General features: G+C 34.6%; 4 non-coding genes across 4 annotated transcripts; all 4 read right to left on the bottom strand.

Moving 5' to 3' along the window:
• Positions 1-290: 290 nt before the first annotated feature.
• LOC148952520 (U6 spliceosomal RNA) lies at positions 291-396 on the bottom strand. The gene has a single exon (XR_016141827.1). It is a non-coding gene; the product is annotated as a U6 spliceosomal RNA (small nuclear RNA).
• Positions 397-16,113: 15,717 nt separating this feature from the next.
• Positions 16,114-16,219, bottom strand: LOC148952519 (U6 spliceosomal RNA). Its single transcript, XR_016141833.1, has one exon. It is a non-coding gene; the product is annotated as a U6 spliceosomal RNA (small nuclear RNA).
• An 89-nt stretch (positions 16,220-16,308) lies between these two features.
• Positions 16,309-16,414, bottom strand: LOC148952518 (U6 spliceosomal RNA). Its single transcript, XR_016141836.1, has one exon. It is a non-coding gene; the product is annotated as a U6 spliceosomal RNA (small nuclear RNA).
• A 92-nt stretch (positions 16,415-16,506) lies between these two features.
• Positions 16,507-16,612, bottom strand: LOC148952517 (U6 spliceosomal RNA). The gene has a single exon (XR_016141835.1). It is a non-coding gene; the product is annotated as a U6 spliceosomal RNA (small nuclear RNA).
• Positions 16,613-20,687: the final 4,075 nt, after the last annotated feature.

Here is a 20,687-nt window from a genome sequence, read left to right as displayed (position 1 = left end):
CTCCCGCCCCCTGAAAGTAAAGTTTTTGCCATTTTTAATTAATTTTTGACGCTATGTTTTTCTTCATGGTTTTTCCATTTTTCAATTTTTTAGAGTAAAGACTTTAAAATAAAGTATCATCAAGTGGTTAAGGTGGCACGATTTCACAGAAGTTTATAAAATATGCATTGAAAACTTAAATAAACTTTGAGTAAGAACCTATACTCAATTCCGACATTGAATAGATTTCAACCTATTAATAATTAGCAAATGAAAAAGAAGCTAAAATAAAAATTACAAGAGAAATTGTAAAAAATGTGGAACGCTTCACGATTTTGCGTGTCATCCTTGCGCAGGGGCCATGCTAATCTTCTCTGTATCGTTCCAATTTTAGTATATGTCTTCCCGAAGGAAGACAAGTTATTAGTTACTAAATCTCGATATATACAAGGAAAAAACTAGGCACTTGGTATCATGTTACATTTTTACACTAAAGGTTCCTTGTTACAATATTCTTATTTAAAAAACAAAATTTCATCTTATGAACAACTGTGTTCATTTTTTAGCAAATTGAAATATAATAATTTTGACGTTGTTAAAGGGGAAACTAAATTTTTACAATACATATAATATATATTACGAGCAAGAACTTTGACTAGAGAGGCTATACGCTATCATTTCGTAAGGGGTAGCTTTTGTATTTTCTACCCTCGTTCTTGTAAACTTTTCCTCTATAAATAGGCTTACTCTACACAGTATACTACATCCAGATCACATTTAGTGACCCCCCCCCCCTTTGTATTGTATATACAAACTTACAAAGTATTCAAGTACGTAGCACTTGAAATAATCATTTACATTCTAGGGAAGCCGGTTACTGAACAAAAATGTTTTACTGGATAATTTGGAGTCGATGACCTTTTTAGGAGCTGGGTCCCACTATCACTGTGGGGAATTGGTGTCTACCCATTTTTCTAAGCGAGGGTGAATCCTAACGATTTGAGGAATGGTTGCAAAGATTTAAGAGTTCTTTTCTATATGAAACGACTCATATTTCTCCCGGATGTTAATCACTTTGCACTGTTATTATGATTTTTGAGTACTAGGGGAAGAAGTTAAAACATCTCCCCTTTCCTACGTGTGTTCCTGCAGAGATGACTTACCGCTATTTTCTATATTCAGTCACGATACAACGCATAGGATCCAAATTCCAAGAAGACGTAACATTTTCCCGTTTCTAATACCGTTCACTGAATATGTTTTTTTCATTTGAAATCATTCATTTGCATTAATTGAAGTCAATTTCCCGAATGTTCTCCAGAAATATAGATATAAGGCTTGTTCTGGATACCTGTCTGGACTGACCGTATTCCAAACAGTAAATTGTGCGAAAAAATTGGTTCAGTTGAGAACAGTTGAGATAGCTGGGACACATTCTGGCGATGAGGGATGACAGATTGCCAAAGATTATCCTTATCGCCCAACCATCTAGGGCCAAACGAAAAGCAAGTCGTCCGCGAATTGGGTGGGAGGGTTTCGTAAGAAAGATTTAAAGGAAACTAGAACTACGTGGGAGGATCTTTTCATGGAGGAATTGGTACTTTTCAAGATATCAGTACTCACTCTATAAGTGAAGTTTCTTTAATGCTAATGAAATAAAACAAAATAGGATGAAAATATAATAGTTTAGAAACAAATTTCGGCTATATATTTGCACATTAGGGGGGGGGGGTAAAACATAGCATATATTCAATACGTAACCTAACCCAACCTAGGTACCTTTTATTCTCCCTAAACCCCAAACAATTAAAGTTTATGTGTATAGTTCCAGGAGAGAGAAACCCTTTTTTTTAGTGTCTCATCGAGGTTTGGTTATTATGATTTTTGAGTACTAGGGGAAGAAGTTAAAACATCTCCCCTTCCCTACGTGTGTCCACAGAGATGACTTACCGCTATTTTCTATATTCAGTCAAGATACAACGCATAGGATCCAAATTCCAAGAAGACGTAACATTTTCCCCTTTCTAATACCGTTCACTGAATATGTTTTTTCATTTGAAATCATTCATTTGCATTAATTGAAGTCAATTTCCCGAATGTTCTCCAGAGATATAGATATAAGGCTTGTTGTGGATACCTGTCTGGACTGACCGTATTCCAAACAGTAAACTGTGCGAAAAAAATTGGTTCAGTTGAGAACAGTTGAGATAGCTGGGACCCATTCTGGCGATGAGGGATGACAGATTGCCAAAGATTATCCTTATCGCTAAACCATCTAGGGCCAAACGAAAAGCAAGTCGTCCGCGAATGGGGTGGGAGGGTGTCGCAAAAAAGGTTTAAGGGAAACTAGAACTAAGTGGGAGGATCTTTTCATGGAGGAATTGGTACTTTTCAAGATACCAGTAGCCACGCGATAAGTGAAGTTTCTTTAATGCTAATGAAATAAAACAAAATAGGATAAGAATATAATAGTTCAGAAACAAATTTTGGCTATGTATTTGCACATTAGGGGGGGGAGTAAAGCATAGCATATAATAAATGCGTAACCTAACCCAGCCTAGGTACCTTTTATTCCACCTAAACCCCAAACAATTAAAGTTTATATGTATAGTTCCAGGAGAGAGAAACCCTTTTTTTTAGTGTCTCATCGAGTAAGGCTATCTGATCTTCAGTTCTCGCGTGACTACTAATATCTTTAAAAGCACCGAGCAATGTTTTATGGCGGAAAAGAATGTTCCATGAAAGGGGCGCCGGAATTCCCTGCATTATTTTAAAAAAACGATCAGAAATTAATTAAGAAAAACAAGTTTTTTCAACTGAAAGTAAGGAGCAACATTAAACTTAAAACGAACAGAAGTTATTACGTATATGAGGGGGTTCGCCCCCCTCGTCAATACATCGGTCTTTACACCAAAGTTTTTTAGTACTTTCAAAAGAGCTGTTTATTCTAACTAAAAGCCCTTTGTGATTCAGGGTTCATTCTTAAGGAGTAGGAACAAAATTCAAACTTTAGCGTAAAGAGCGAGGTATTGACGAAGGGGCAAATCCCTCATATACGTAATAATTTCTGTTCATTTTAAGTTTTAATATTGCTCCTTACTTTCAGTTAAAAACTTGTTTTATTTTTATTTAATCTCAGGTAGCGGCATGGATCGCATTTTCTTCAAAGACACACTTTGTTTATGTTTCGACCGAATCCAAGATTTTTGTTCGGGGGCGGGGGCATTTATTTTCAGGAGGGGAAGGTTCAAGCCCCCTAGCCCCTCCCCCTGGATACGCCCTAGATTTCAAACTGTTAGATTAAAATGACTTGAACGTGCCGCATGGTTACGATGAGCCCTGGGAAGAAAATGGCGCAGGAAAAAACCAAGTTACCGCGATTAATTTTAACTGTTGAAGAGGGCACTAGATGTTGCGTTAAATGAGACCCCTTCTGAAATTCGGCAACCACTGGTTAAATGCGATCACACCTGGTAAAAAACAACAAAAAACAAATAAACACCTACCCGTGACAGAATAAAGCATGAAATATTTCGTAGCAAAGGGCTTGAAAACTCATCAGAGGGCTTTTGGGCATGAATTATTTGATAGTGGGAACTTAATCAAGATTAGAACATTTTTGGGGGCTCCATCCCTTTTTTGAAATTCTGCAAATTTGGCAATGCACTTATCATATTTACCTTTAGACGGAAAAAACTGTGCACAATCAAATCACCATGAAAATCAGGTGCTTGTTATGTATCTTAAGACTTTAATCCATGTATTTTCTACTCTTTATTTACTTTTGGGCACTGAGGAGGGCGGAGCAGAGGTCTCAACCGAAATTAGAGAGTGATGCGGCTCAATAGTAACCGAAACTATAAGACACAGTCTTGATAGCAATAAAGACATCAAAAGAATAAACTTTTGATGATAATTCAAAATATATATAAATTCATCAAGTTTAATGTTACCTATCAATAGCTATGCGCCTGGGAGTATTTTACAATTTTGGGAAAATAGCGGAAACACCCCCAAAACATCAAGTGATCTTAATCAAAATCCAACCATCAGATTCAGCAGATCAGAGAACCCTATTTTCATGGTTCCAAGCTCCTATATACAAGAATGTGGAATTTTGCATTTTTTTTTTTGCCAGACGAAAGATCACATATGCGTTTATATTTATTCCTTTTTTTTCCCCAGGGGTGATTGTATCGAGTCAGTGATCCTAGAAGATCGGAAGAGGGCTCATTTGATCGGAAATCAAAATTTATAGTGCCATTTTAAGTGACCAAAATATTGGAGGGCAGCAAACCCCCTCCCAAACCTCTTTTCTCCCTAGGTCCCCCGATAAAATGTTGACATAGCCATTTTCTTCAATTAATTAAAAAAAAAATTCCACAAAATAAGTTTTTCCAAAAAACGTAAAGAACTCCATTAAACCAAAAATGAACAAGAATAGAATCAAATTATCTACCAAGCATACAACTACCAAAAATCAGAACCAATAAATAAATGAAATGCAAAACAAACAGAGATTAAAATAAATAACAAAATCAAACTCAAAACGAGCAGAAATTAACATGAGTAGGGCTCTTAAGCCCTATGCTTTTTCAAAGCCAGAATATAATTTGTACTTTACTGAAAAAATTCAAATTAATTTACTGAAAAAAAATGTGCATTGACAGTTTAATATACATATGCTGATATTTATTCCTTAAAACCTTAAGTAATTTTGATTATAATTTTTGATATATATTAATAATTATGATAATAATTTTTGATAATTATTTGAAATATTTTTTTCGTCTTAAGCTTGATTTTCATATTCAATCTAAGCATTACTGGCTTTAAGATAAAATAAGATAGGTAATGTTTATTTTCCAAAGGCTATCACAAGCTCTAATAGAGCCGAATTCGCTTCATATGTCAAAAGAAAATAGACAAAGCAAAATGAAGAAACAAATAATGCAACAAGAAAAGAAACACCAATCAAGCATAAAACTGGTTTATAAGATTTTAACAAATGGCTATACTAGAAACTGAAAAATAGAAGAAGAAGGGTTGGGGGATAACAGGAAATCACAGTCAAGAAGAAAAACATTGCCGAAATCGTGTTCAAGGTCTAATACCTAAAGGTAAAAAAAAAAACACTAAAAATCAAGCCAAATTAGCTGTCAAAAGAAATATTACAATTAAAGAAAGGAATACAATTAAAGGAAAAATAAAATAAAATTAAAGGTCAGAAAAGAAATTTAACATAAATAAGTATCAACAAAAGGGAAAATAAAAGTGACAAGGATAATGAGAATTTTATTTCATTTCATTAGCATTAACCAAACCAGCACTATATAATAGAGTTCGTTTAACATAGGAATACCCATAATGTTACACGAACAAATGTTTTTCGCGAGGGAAACTCTATATTAACTCGAATTTTAATTTATATTTTTTTGGGTCGTAGTTTATACTACTCCCGACAATCCCCGATGTTGTAACACAGGTTGTTTAGAAATGCTGGGAATTTCAGCAGGACGTGCAATTGAAAATATTACGTTCGGTTTCTATCACGGAGAAGTGTTTAGGTTATTTAATTCACTCATTCTACTGAAAAGGAGAAAACCTTCATGATATAAATCTGTTGTCTTTGCTGACTCCTTGGCTATCCGTAATTTTGATTGGGGCCCATTTCATATTTCCATTTCTCTTTTTTGGTGCTACAGAGAAAGAACAATTTCGATGTGTTACAGAGAAAGAACTACTCCCGATGTTACCCGAAATCCGAAACCCAAAGCCCGTCAATCCGTCAATCCCGATTGTGAGTAGAGAGGGAGGTGCTACTCCGAACATTCCCACGTGGTTTATGGTTTTCTCAGTGAGAATGAAAAAACAGGAATTTTCTCACTTAAAAAAACATGAATTTTCTCACTTTGATGGATGTTTTCTTTGATGGTTATGGGTGTTGGTCAATTTATTTGATGTTTTTCATTGATGTCAACAGCAATTCATGTCTGTTTTTATGGTTTTTGTCAGTGAGAATGAAAAAACAGGAACTTTCTCACATTTATGGATGTTAACAGCAATTTATGTTCCTGTTTTATGGTTCGTTGTCAGTGAGAATGAAAAAACAGGAACTTTCTCACATTGATGGATGTCAACAGCAATTCATGTCTGTTTTATGATTCATTGTCAGTGAGAATGTACATGCTCGACGCGAATGTTATGAGATTGTTTGTCTAACCTAACCTGAGAAATTGATTTACATAATCGGTAGGGGAATTATTGGTCCACGAAAGGGGAATTAAGAAACAATCATGGCTTCTTTGATCTTTAGGCTAACCTAACCTGAGAACTTGATTTACATAATCGGCGGGGAAATTATTGATTCACGAAGGGGGAATTAAGAAACATTATGGTTTCTTTGATCTTTAGGCGAACCTAACCTGAGAAATTGATTTACATAATCGCTAGGGGAATGTATTGATTCACGAAAGGGGAATTAAGAAACATTATGGCTTTCTTTAATCTTAGGTCTGAGGGATAAACGTTCTGTAGGTCAGAGAGAAAAATTAATATTCTATTTTTAAATAGGGCTTCATTGATCTTTACTGTCAGGAGTTAGAAATGACATCACTTGTTATCTTGGAATTATGCGGGAGGCTAAAGAGATAGAAATTCTATTTTTAAATACGGCTTCACTGAGCTTTAAGTCGGAGAGATAAATTGATATTCTGATGAAACCTTAATAGTGTAGCTAGGAAAATTTATGAGATGAAGAGATTAACGTAGGAAAGGGTTTCCTAGAAATTTGAAATGTGAATGCACAGAGATGCCAAAAACAAAAGGAACACGCTGAGATTACTTTTAGGGGATTATTTGGGTGAAATGGTTTTAGTCATTTTAAGGAATTATTTCGGCGAAACAGTTAGAGACATTTTAATAGATGATTTTAGAAAAGGTTTTAGAAGAGGTTTTGAGTGTGGTCGTTATAGTAAACAAGTTCTACTTGAACAGTGTCGTGAGGTCCTCTACCCCAACCCCAAAGGGCCCCGATCGCCCTACCCCGATCCCAAGGGTTCCAATCCCCATACCCCAATCCAGAAGGAACCCCCCGGTCCCCAAAGGTTCCCAGGGCTCCCCCCCCGCCCCCCCCACCCCCCAACGCCCGCCCCGGGCCCCGGCTTTCGTTGATGTATGTTGTGTGAAACCTGTGATTTGGGGTGTATGGGTTGCTATTTTTGACTTTTCTGAGTTGGATTTCTTAGTCTTTCATAGGTATGTGTTGTCTGAAACCTATGATTTGGGATGGGTGGTTTGCTATTTTGACTTTTCTGAGCTGGATTTCTTAGACTTTCATAGGTGTGTGTTGTCAGAAAATTATGATTTGGGATGTGTAGTTTGCTATTTGGACTTTTCAGAGCTAGGATTCTTAGTCTCTCATAGGTTTTTGTTGTCTGAAACTTCTAGTTTGGGAATGAGTAGTTTGCTATTTCATAATTTTATGAGCTAGGATTTCATAGTATATCGTAGGTGAATGTTGTCAGAAAATTATGATTTGGGATATGTAAATTACTATTTCGGGCTTTTCTGAGCTAGATTTCATAGTCCCTCATAGGTGTTTGTTGTCTGAAACATCTAGTTTGGGATGAGTAGTTTGCTATTTAAGACTTTTATGAACTAGGCTTTCCTAGTATATCGTAGGTGAATGTTGTCAGAAAATTATGATTTGGGATATGTAAATTACTATTTCGGGTTTTTCTGAGCTAGATTTCTTAGTCCCTCATAGGTGTTTGTTGTCTCAAACCTATAGTTTGGGATGAGTAGTTTGCTATTTTTGACTTTTCTGATCTATGTTTCTTAGCCTTTCATAGGTGTGTGTTTTCAGAAACTTATGATTTGGGATATGTAAATTACTATTTTTGACTTTTCTGATCTAGATTTCTTAGACTTTCATAGGTGTTTGTTGTCTGAAACCTATAGTTTGGGATGAATAGTTTGCTTTTGGACTTTTCAGAGCTTGATTTCTTAGCCTTTCATTGGTGTGTGTTGACTGAAACTTATGATTTGGGATATGTAAATTAATATTTCGGGCTTTTCTAAGCTATCTTTCTTAGTCTTTCGTTTGTGTTTGTTGTCAGAAACCTATGATTTGGGATTTGTAGTTTTTCTTTTTGGACCTTTAAGAGCTAGAATTCCTATACCCTGATAGGTGTTCGGTGTCTGAAACCTATAGTTTGGGATCAATAGTTTGTTATTTCAGGCTTTTCTGAGCTAAGGTTTCTTAGTATTTCATAGGTATGTGTTGTCTGAAACTTATGACTTGAGGTGTCTAATTTGCTATTTCAGGCCTTTCTGAGCTAAGGTTTCATAGTATTTCATAGGTGAATGTTGTCTGAAACTTATGATTTGGGATATGTAAATTACTATTTCGGGCTTTTCTAAGTTAGATTCCTTAGTCTTTTGCTGATGTATGTTGTCTGAGACCAATGATTTGGGATGGGTGGGTTGCTATTTTTGACTTTTCTGAGCTGGATTTCTTAGCCTTTCATAGGTATGTGTTGTCTGAAACCTATGATTTGGGATGGTTAATTTGTTATTTTTGACTTTTCTGAGCTAGGTTTCTTAGCCTTTCATAGGTGTGTGCTGTCAGCAAATTATGATTTGGGATTTGTAGTTTGCTTTTTGGACTTTTCAGAGCTAGGATGCTTAGTCCCTCATAGGTGTTTGTCGTCTGAAACCTATAGTTTGGGATGAATAGTTTGATATTCCAAGCTTTTCTGAGCTATGGTTTCTTAGTATTTCATAGGGTTGTGTTGGCTGAAACTTATGATTTGAGGTATGCAATTTGCTATTTCCGACTTTTCATAACCAGATTTCGTAGTCTTTCGTAGGTATGTGGTGTCTGAAACCTATGATTTGGGATGTGTGGCTTGCTATTTTTTTACTTTTCTGAGCTGGATTTCTTAGCCTTTTGTAGGTGTGTGTTGACTGAAATCTATGATTTGGGAATGAGTGGTTTGCTATTTTTGACTTTTCTGACCTAGATTTCTTAGCATTTCATAGGTGTGTGCTTTCAGAAAATTATGATTTGGGAGGTGTAGTTTGCTTTTTGGACTTTTCAGAGCTAGGATTCTTAGTCCCTCATATGTGTTTGTAGAAAAAGTAATACCACACTTGTGAATATTTTCCAGGAAGATAAAAAGTTCTAGTTCAATTTAAAATTTTCTCAACGAAGTGAAGAAGAATTCAAGTTCTCTTCTGAATTTTACCAAAGAACACAATTCAATTCTAATTTCACCAGAGAAAATAAAAATCTTCCACTTCAGTTCTTTATTTCACAATGACATAAAGAAATTTAAAGTTCAATTCTAAATTTTTCGGTGGAAGATAGAAAAAGTAATACCATACTTGTGAATATTTTCACGGAAGATAAAAAGTTCTAGTTCAATTTCAAATTTTCTCAACGAAGTGAAGAAAAGTTCAAGTTCTCTACTGAATTTCACCAATGAAAAAGAAATTAGTCATTGATCATTTCTATTTTTCCAAATAATATGAAAATTTTCCACTTTAGTTCAGATTTGTCTCGAAGAGATGAAAAATTTAAAATACTGTTCCAAATTTTTCACCGAAGATAAAAAAGTTCAAGTTCTATTCGGAATTTTATCAAAGAACACAATTCAATTCTAATTTCTCCAGAGAAAATAAAAATTTTCCACTTAAGTTCTTTATTTCAGAAAGACATAAAGAAATTTAAAGTCCAATTCTAAATTTTTCGATGGAAGATAGAAAAAGTAATACCATACTTGTGAATATTTTCATGGAAGATAAAAAGTTTTAGTTCAATTTAAAATTTTCTCAACGAAGTGAAGAAAAGTTCAAGTTCTCTTCTAAACTTTACCAAAGAACACACTTCAATTCTAATTTCTCCAGAGAAAACAAAAATCTTCCACTTCAGTTCTATATTTCACAAAGACATAAAGAAATTTAAAGTTCAATTCTAATTTTTCGGTTGAAGATAGAAAAAGTAATATCATACTTGTGAATATTTTCACGGAAGATAAAAAGTTATAGTTGAATTTAAAATTTTCTCAACGAAGTGAAGGAAATTTCAAGTTGTCTTCTGAACTTTACCAATGAACAAACTACAATTCTAATTTCTCCAGAGACAACAAAAATCTTCCACTTCACTTCTTTATTTCACAAAGACATAAAGAAATTTAAAGTTCAATTCTAAATTTTTTGGTGGGAGATAGAAAAATTAATACCATACTTGTGATTATTTTCACGGAAGATAAAAAGTTATAGTTCAATTTTAAATTTTTTCAATGAAATGAAAAAAAGTTCATGTTCTTTACTGAATTTTACCAAAGAACACAATTCAATTCTAATTTCTACAGAGAAAATAAAAATCTCCCACTTAAGTTCTTTATTTCACAAAGACATAATGAAATTTAAAGTTCAATTATAAATTTTTCTTTGGAAGATAGAAAAATTAATACCATACTTGTGAATATTTTCCCGGAAGATAAAAAGATCTAGTTCAACTTAAAATTTTCTCAACGAAGTGAAGAAAAGTTCAAGTTCTCTTCTGAATTTTACTAAAGAACACAATTCATTTCTAATTTCACCAGAGAAAATAAAAATCTTCCACTTCAGTTCTTTATTTCACAAAGGACATAAAGAAATTTAAAGTTCAATTCTAAATTTTTCGGTGGAAGATAGAAAAAGTAATATCATACTTGGGAATATTTTCCCGGAGGATTGAAAGCTCTAGCTCAATTTAAAATTTTCTCAACGAAGTGAAGAAAAGCTCAAGTTCTCTTCTGAACTTTATACCAAAGAACATACTTCAATTGTAATTTATCCAGAGAAAATAAAAATCTTCCACTTCAGTTTGAGGTTCCCCAAAGGAATAAAGAAATCTAAAGTTATGTTCTAAATTTTTAGATGGAAAATAGGAAAAATAATACTATGACTGCGATTGTTTTCCATGAAGATCAAAAGTTTCACTTTATTTATAAATTTTTCTTAAATTCAGTTCTGATTTTTCTCAAAGAGATGAAAAATTTAAAGTTATTTTCCAAATTTTTCATAGAAGATAGAAAGTTATACATTGATCCTGAATATTCAACATGAAGATAAGTAACTCAAATTTAATTCTGATTTTTCTTTAATAAGGTCAAAATTTTCAAGTTCTCTTCTGAATTTTCTTAAAGAATAGAAAAAAGTTAACTCAATTCTAAATTTTACCAATGAAAATCAAAAAACCTTCCAATTCAGTTCTTCATTTCACAAAGAAATAAAAAATTTAAAGTTCAGTTCTAATTTTTTCTGTAGAAGTTGGGAAAAGTTATACTATGATTATGATTATTTTTCAGTGAAGATAAAAAATTTCACTTTAATTCTAATTTTCTTAAGCTCACTTCAGATTTTTTGAAAAGAGATAAAAAATTTAAAGTTCTGTTCCAAATTTTTCATAGAAGATAGAAAAAGTTATACATTGATTTGAATATTCGACATGAAGATAAGGAGCATCACTTTAATTCTGAGTTTTCTCGAAGAAGTGCAAAATGTTCAAGTTCTCTTCTGAATTTTCTTAAAGAAGTAAAAAAGTTAGCTCAATTCTGAATTTTACCAGTCAAAATGAAAAAAGCTTCCACTTCAATTCTTAATTCCTCAAAGACATAAAAAATTCAAAGTTCTCTTCTAATTTTTCCAAGAAAATAAAAAGACTACACTTCAGTTCTGGTTTTTTCTCAAAGAGATGAAAAATTTAAAGTTCTTTTCCAATTTTAAATTAAATTTTGGCTCCATTGTCTTATAGATTTACCCATCAAATTTTTAAATTAGAAAATGAGTGACTCGTTCTATTATTAAAGACAATCGTTCAAACTCCTTCATCTAACCTCCAAAACAATAGGTTAGGTTAAGTATAAATAAATATTAATAAATAAATAAAAACATTTCTACATGTTTAAGTTAGGTTAGGTTAGGTTAACTTATCATGAGTGTTCATGATATGTTAACCTAACCATTTCCGGTGAGTATGGTTAGGTTAGGTTAGATTAAGTTAGGTTAGATCAGGTTAGGTTAAGTTAGGTTAGGTTAGCCTACGGACGCTTCACTTAGGTTAGCTTAGGTTAGGTGAGGGACAGGCAAAAAGTTAGGTGTATGATTAGGTTAGGTTAGATTAAGTTAGGTTAGGTTAAGTTATGTTAGGCTAGGTTAGCCTACGTACGCGCGCGTACGTGGGCTATCCTAACCTAACTTAACCTAACCTAACTTAATCTAACCTAACCTAACCTAATCATACACCTAACTTTTTGCCTGTCTCTCACCTAACCTAAGCTAACCTAAGTGAAGCGTCCGTAGGCTAACTTAACCTAACTTAACCTAACCTGATCTAACCTAACTTAATCTAGCCTAACCTAACCTAACCATACTCGCCGGAAAAGGTTAGGTTAACTTATCATGAGCACTCATGATAAGTTAACCTAACTTGACCTAACTTAAACATGTAGAAATGTTTCTATTTATTTATTAATATTTATTTATACTTAACCTAACCTATTGTTTTGGAGGTTAGATGAAGGAGTTTGAACGATTGTCTTTAATAATAGAACGAGTCACTCATTTTCTAATTTAAAAATTTGATGGGTAAATCCACACATCCACACATCCCAAATCATAGGTTTCAGACACCACATACCTACGAAAGACTAAGAAATCTGGTTATGAAAAGTCGGAAATAGCAAATTGCATACCTCAAATCATAAGTTTCAGACAACACACACCTATAAAGTACTAAGAAACCATAGGTCAGAAAAGCTTGAAATAGCAAACTATTCATCCCAAACTATAGGTTTCAGACGACAAACACCTATGAGAGACTAAGAATCCTAGCTCTGAAAAGTCTAAAAAGCAAACTACAAATCCCAAATCATAATTTTCTGACAGCCCACACCTATGAAAGGCTAAGAAACCTAGCTCAGAAAAGTCAAAAATAGCAAATTAACCATCCCAAATCATAGGTTTCAGACAACACATACCTATGAAAAGCTAAGAAATCAAGCACAGAAAAGTCAAAAATATCAATCCACTCATCCAAAATAAATGGTTTCAGACAGCAAACATCAAAAAAGGACTATGAAATCCAGCTTAGAAAAGCACGAAATAGGAATTTACATATCCCAAATCATACGTTTCAGACAACATTCACCTACGAAATACTATGAAACCTTAGCTCAGAAAGGCCTGAAATAGCAAATTAGACACCTCACTCAAGTCATAAGTTTCAGACAACACACACCTATGAAATACTAAGAAACCTTAGCTCAGAAAGGCCTGAAATAGCAAACTACTCATCCCAAACTATAGGTTTCAGACAACAAACACCTATGAGAGACTAAGAGTCCTATCTTTGAAAGGTCCATACAGAAAAATTACAAATCCCGAATCATAGGTTTCAGAAAACACACACAAACGAAAGACTAAGAAATCTAGCTGAGAAAAGCCCGAAATAGTAATTTACATATACCAAATCATAAGTTTCATTCAACACACACCCATGAAAGGCTAAGAAATCCAGCTCTGAAAAGTCCAAAAGCAAACTACTCATCCCAAACTATAGGTTTCAAACAACAAACACCTATGAAAGGCTAAGAAATCTAGCTCAGAAAAGTCAAAAATAGTAATTTACATATCCCAAACCATAAGTTTCTGACAACACACACCCATGAAAGGCTAAAAAACCTAGCTCAGAAAAGTCAAAAATAGCAAACAACTCATCCCAAACTATAGGTTTCAGACAACAAACACCTATGAGGGACTAAGAAATCTAGCTCAGAAAAGCCCGAAATAGTAATTTACATATCCCAAATCATAATTTTCTGACAACATTCACCTACGATATACGAGGAAAGCCTAGCTCATAAGAGTATTAAATAGCAAACTACTCATCCTAAACTAGAGGTTTCAGACAACAAACACCTATGAGGGACTAAGAAATCTAGCTCAGAAAAGCCTGAAATATTAATTTACATATCCCAAATCATAATTTTCTGACAAAATTCACCTACGACATACTAGGAAATCCTAGCTCATAAAATTCTGAAATAGCAAACTACTCATTCCCAAACTAGAAGTATCTGACAACACAAACATATGAAAGGCTAAGAATCCCAGCTCATAAGAGTCAAAATAGAAAACTACACATCCCAAAACATAATTTTCTGACAACAAAAACCTATGAAATTGTATTAAATCCAGCTCAGAAATGTCAAAAATAGCAAACCACCTATCCCAAACCATAGGTTTCAGACAACACATACCTATGAAAGACTAAGAAATCCAACTCATAAAAGTAAAAAATACCAACCCATACACCCCAAATCATAGGTTTCAGACAACACACATCAACGAAATATGGGGCCCGGGGCGGGCCTTTGGGGGTCTGGGGGGCCGGGTGGGAGCCCTGGGAACCTTTGGGGACCGGGGGGTTCCTTCTGGATTTGGGTTTGGGGATTGGAGCCCTTTGGAGCGGGGTAGGGCGATCGGGGCCCTTTGGGGTTGGGGTAGAGGACCTCACGACACTGTTCAAATAGAACTTGTTTACTATAACGACCACACTCAAAACCTCTTCTAAAACCTTTTCTAAAATCATCTATTAAAATGTCTCTAACTGTTTCGCCGAAATAATTCCCCAAAATGACTAAAACCGTTTCACCCAAATAATCCCCTAAAAGTAATCTCAGCGTGTTCCTTTTGTTTTTGGCATCTCTGTGCATTCACATTTCAAATTTCTAGGAAACCCTTTCCTACGTTAATCTCTTCATCTCATAAATTTTCCTAGCTACACTATTAAGGTTTCGTTAGAATATCAATTTATCTCTCCGACTTAAAGCTCAGTGAAGCCGTATTTAAAAATATAATTTCTATCTCTTTGGCCTCCCGCATAATTCCAAGATAACAAGTGATGTCATTTCTAACTCCTGACAGTAAAGATCAATGAAGCCCTATTTAAAACTAGAATATTAATTTTTCTCTCTGACCTAAAGAACGTTTATCCCTCAGACCTAAGATTAAAGAAAGCCATAATGTTTCTTAATTCCCCCTTCGTGAATCAATACATTCCCCGCCGATTATGTAAATCAATTTCTCAGGTTAGGTTCGCCTAAAGATCAAAGAAACCATAATGTTTCTTAATTCCCCCTTCGTGAATCAATAATTTCCCCGCCGATTATGTAAATCAAGTTCTCAGGTTAGGTTAGCCTAAAAATCAAAGAAGCCATGATTGTTTCTTAATTCCCCTTTCGTGGACCAATAATTCCCCCACCGATTATGTAAATCAATTTCTCAGGTTAGGTTAGCCAAACAATCTCATAACATTCGCGTCGAGCATGTACATTCTCACTGACAATGAATCATAAAACAGACATGAATTGCTGTTGACATCCGTCAAAGTGAGAAAGTTCCTGTTTTTCCATTCTCACTGACAACGAACCATAAAACAAGAACTTAAATTGCTGTTGACATCCATAAATGTGAGAAAGTTCCTGTTTTTTCATTCTCACTGACAAAAACCATAAAAACAGACATGAATTGCTGTTGACATCAATGAAAAACATCAAATAAATTGACCAACACCCATAACCATCCAAGAAAACATCCATAAAAGTGAGAAAATTCATGTTTTTTTTAAGTGAGAAAATTCCTGTTTTTTCATTCTCACTGAGAAAACCATAAACCACGTGGTAATGTTCGGAGTAGCACCTCCCTCTCTACTATTGTGTCAACTATGAGAAAGTAGTTTTTTAGCGCCAAATTTTCTGGATACACACAAGTCAAGTACAAGGAAAGGGTACTCCCGCCCCCTGAAAGTAAAGTTTTCGTCATTTTTAATTAATTTTTGACGCTATGTTTTTCTTCATGGTTTTTCCATTTTTCCATTTTTTAAAGTAAAGACTTTAAAATAAAGTATCATCAAGTGGTTAAGGTGGCACGATTTCACAGAAGTTTATAAAATATGCATTGAAAACTTAAATAAACTTTGAGTAAGAACCTATACTCAATTCCGACATTGAATAGATTTCAACCTATTAATAATTAGCAAATGAAAAAGAAGCTAAAATAAAAAATACGAGAGAAATTGTAGAAAATGTGGAACGCTTCACGATTTTGCGTGTCATCCTTGCGCAGGGGCCATGCTAATCTTCTCTGTATCGTTCCAATTTTAGTATATGTCTTCCCGAAGGAAGACAATCTATTAGTTACTAAATCTCAATCTATACCTGAAAACAGCTAAAATCTTTAAAATCCTTTTAAATTATTTTTTTTTAATTAATTGTAAAAAATATGGAACGCTTCACGATTTTGCGTTTCATCCTTGTGCAGGGGCCATGGTAGTCTTCTCTGTATCGTTCCAATTTTAGTATATGTCTTCCCGAAGGAAGACAATTCGATAGTTACCAAATCTCTATATATACCTGGAAACAGCTAAAATCTATAAAATCCTTTTAAATTAGTTTTTTTTTAAAATTAATTGTAAAAAATGTGCAACGCTTCACGATTTTGCGTGTCATCCTTGCGCAGGGGCCATGCTAATCTTCTCTGTATGGTTCCAATTTTAGTATATGTCTTCCCAAAGGAAGACAAGTATTTAGTTACTAAATCTCTATATATACAAGGGGTAAAACTAGGCACTTGGTATCATGTTACACTTTTACACTTAAGGTTCCTTGTTACAATATTCTTATTTAAAAAACAAGCTTTCATCTTATGAACAATTGTGTTCATTTTTTTAACAAATTGAAATATAATAATTTTGACGTTGTTAAAGGGTATCCTAAATGTTGACAATACATATAATATATATTACGAGCAAGAACTTTGACTAGATAGGCTATGCGCTATCATTTCGTAAGGGGTAGCTTTTGTATTTTCTACCCTCGTTCTTGTAAACTTTTCCTCTATAAATAAACTTACTCTACACACTATACTACATCCAGATCGCATTTAGTGACCCCCCTCCCTGTGTATTGTATATACAAAGTATTCAAGTACGTAGCACTTGAAATAATCATTTACATTCTAGGGAAGCTGGTTACTGAACAAAAATGTTTTACTGGATAATTTGGAGTCGATGACCTTTTCAGGAGCTGGGTCCCACTATTACAGTGGGGAATTGGTGTCTACCCATTTTTCTAAGCGAGGGTGAATCCTAAAGATTTGAGGAGTTAAGATTTAGAGGATTAAAGATTTGAGGAGTAAAGATTTAAGAGTTCTTTTCTATATGAAACGACTCATATTTCTCCCAGAAGTTAATCACTTTGAACTGTTATTATGATTTTTGAGTACTAGGGGAAGAAGTTAAAACATCTCCCCTTTCCTACGTGTGTTCCTGCAGAGATGACTTACCGCTATTTTCTTTATTCAGTCAAGATACAACGCATAGGATCCAAATTCCAAGAAGACGTAACATTTTCCCCTTTCTAATACCGTTCACTGAATATGTTTTTTCATTTGAAATCATTCATTTGCATTAATTGAAGTCAATTTCCCGAATGTTGTCCAAAGATATAGATATAAGGCTTGTTGTGGATACCTGTCTGGACTGACCGTATTCCAAACAGTAAACTGTGCGAAAAAATTTGTTCAGTTGAGAACAGTTGAGATAGCTGGGACACATTCTGGCGATGAGGGATGACAGATTGCCAAAGATTATCCTTATCGCCCAACCATCTAGGGCCAAACGAAAAGCAAGTCGTCCGCGAATGGGGTGGGAGGGTGTCGTAAGAAAGATTTAAGGGAAACTAGAACTACGTGGGAGGATCTTTTCATGGAGGAATTGGTACTTTTCAAGATACCAGTAATCACGCTTATAAGTGAAGTTTCTTTAATGCTAATGAAATAAAACAAAATAGGATGAAAATATAGTAGTTCAGAAACAAATTTGGGCTATATATTTGCACATTAGGGGGGGGGGGGGTTAAACCATAGCATATATTAAATACGTAACCTAACCCAACCTAGGTACCTTTTATTCTCCCTAAACCCCAAACAATTAAAGTTTATGTGTATAGTTCCAGGAGAGAGAAACCCTTTTTTTTAGTGTCTCATCGAGGTTTGGTTATTATGATTTTTGAGTACTAGGGGAAGAAGTTAAAACATCTCACCTTCCCTACGTGTGTTCACAGAGATGACTTACCGCTATTTTCTATATTCAGTCAAGATACAACGCATAGGATCCAAATTCCAAGAAGACGTAACATTTTCCCCTTTCTAATACCGTTCACTGAATATGTTTTTTCATTTGAAATCATTCATTTGCATTAATTGAAGTCAATTTCCCGAATGTTCTCCAAAGATATAGATATAAGGCTTGTTGTGGATACCTGTCTGGACTGACCGTATTCCAAACAGTAAACTGTGCGAAAAAATTGGTTCAGTTGAGAACAGTTGAGATAGCTGGGACCCATTCTGGCGATGAGGGATGACAGATTGCCAAAGATTATCCTTATCGCCAAACCATCTAGGGCCAAACGAAAAGCAAATCGTCCGCGAATGGGGTGGGAGGGTGTCACAAAAAAGGTTTAAGGGAAACTAGAACTAAGTGGGAGGATCTTTTCATGGAGGAATTGGTACTTTTCAAGATACCAGTAGCCACGCGATAAGTGAAGTTTCTTTAATGCTAATGAAATAAAACAAAATAGGATGAAAATATAATAGTTCATAAGCAAATTTGGGCTATATATTTGCACATTAGGGGGGGGGGGGAGTAAAGCAGAGCATATAATTAATATGTAACCTAACCAAACCTAGGTACCTTTTATTCCACCTAAACCCCAAACAATTAAAGTTTATATGTATAGTTCCAGGAGAGAGAAACCCTTTTTTTTAGTGTCTCATCGAGTAAGAATATCTGATATTCAGTTCTCGCGTGACTACTGATATCTTGAAAAGTACCGAGAAATGTTTTATGGCGGAAAAGAATGTTCCATGAAAGGGTGGCCGGAATTCCCTGCATTATTTTAAAAAAACGATCAGAAATTAATTAAGAAAAACAAGTTTTTTCAACTGAAAGTAAGGAGCAACATTAAAACTTAAAACGAACAGAAGTTATTACGTATATGAGGGGGTTCGCCCCACTCGTCAATACATCGGTCTTTAGACCAAAGTTTTTTAGTACTTTCAAAAGAGCTGTTTATTCTAACTAAAAGCCCTTTGTGATTCAGGCTTGATTCTTAAGGAGTAGGAACAAAATTCGAACTTTAGCTTAAAGAGCAAGGTATTGACGAAGGGGCAAATCCCTCATATACGTAATAATTTCTGTTCATTTTAAGTTTTAATATTGCTCCTTACTTTCAGTTAAAAACTTGTTTTATTTTTATTTAATCTCAGGTAGCGGCATGGATCGCATTTTCTTCAAAGACACACTTTGTTTATGTTTCGACCAAATCCAAGATTTTTGTTCGGGGGGGGGGGCATTTATTTTCAGGAGGGGAAGGTTCAAGCCCCCTAGCCCCTCCCCCTGGATACGCCCTAGATTTCAAACTGTTAGATTAAAATGACTTGAACGTGCCGCATGGTTACGATGAGCCCTGGGAAGAAAATGGCGCAGGAAAAAACCAAGTTACCGCGATTAATTTTAACTGTTGAAGAGGGCACTAGATGTTGCGTTAAATGAGACCCCTTCTGAAATTCGGCAACCACTGGTTAAATGCGATCACACCTGGTAAAAAACAACAAAAAACAAATAAACACCTACCCGTAACAGAATAAAGCATGAAATATTTCGTAGCAAAGGGCTTGAAAACTCATCAGAGGGCTTTTGGGCATGAATTATTTGATAGTGGGAACTTAATCAAGATTAGAACATTTTTGGGGGCTCCATCCCTTTTTTGAAATTATGCAAATTTGGCAATGCACTTATCATATTTACCTTTAGACGGAAAAAACTGTGCACAATCATATCACCATGAAAATCAGGTGCTTGTTATGTATTTTAAGACTTTAATCCATGTATTTTCTACTCTTTATTTACTTTTGTGCACTGAGGACGGCGGAGCAGAGGTCTCGACCAAAATCAGAGAGCGATGCGGCTCAATAGTAACCGAAACTATAAGACACAGTCTTGATAACAATAAATACATCAAAAGAATAAACTTTTGATGATAATTCAAAATATATAAAAATTCATCAAGTTTAATGTTACCTATCAAATATCAATAGCTATGAGCCTGGGAATATTTTAAAATTTTGGGAAAATGGTGGAAACACCCCCAAAACATCAAGTGATCTTAATCAAAACCCAACCATCAGATTCAGCAGATCAGAGAACCCTATTGTCAGGGTTCCAAGCTCCTATATACAAGAATGTGGAATTTTGCATTTTTTTTGCCAGAAGAAAGATCACATATGCGTTTATATTTATTCCTTTTTTTTCCCCAGGGGTGATTGTATCGAACCAGTGATCCTAGAAGATTGGAAGAGGGCTCATTTGATCGGAAATCAAAAATTATACTGCCATTTTAAGTGACCAAAATATCGGAGGGCAGCAAACCCCCTCCCAAACCTCTTTTCTCCCTAGGTCGTCCGATAAAATGTTGACATAGCCATTTTCTTCCATTAATTAAATACTTTTTCCACAAAATAAGTTTTTCAAGAAAAAGTAAATAACTCCATTAAACCAAAAATGAACAAGAATAGAATCAAATTATCTACCAAGC

The sequence above is a fragment of the Artemia sp. Qi Xiang Cuo genome, chromosome 5, assembly GCF_049724085.1.
Source record: "Artemia sp. Qi Xiang Cuo chromosome 5, ASM4972408v1, whole genome shotgun sequence".
In the NCBI taxonomy this organism is placed as follows: domain Eukaryota; kingdom Metazoa; phylum Arthropoda; class Branchiopoda; order Anostraca; family Artemiidae; genus Artemia; species Artemia sp. Qi Xiang Cuo.
Note: the sequence above shows the minus strand (reverse complement) of the source record. Positions and strands in the feature narration are given on the sequence as shown.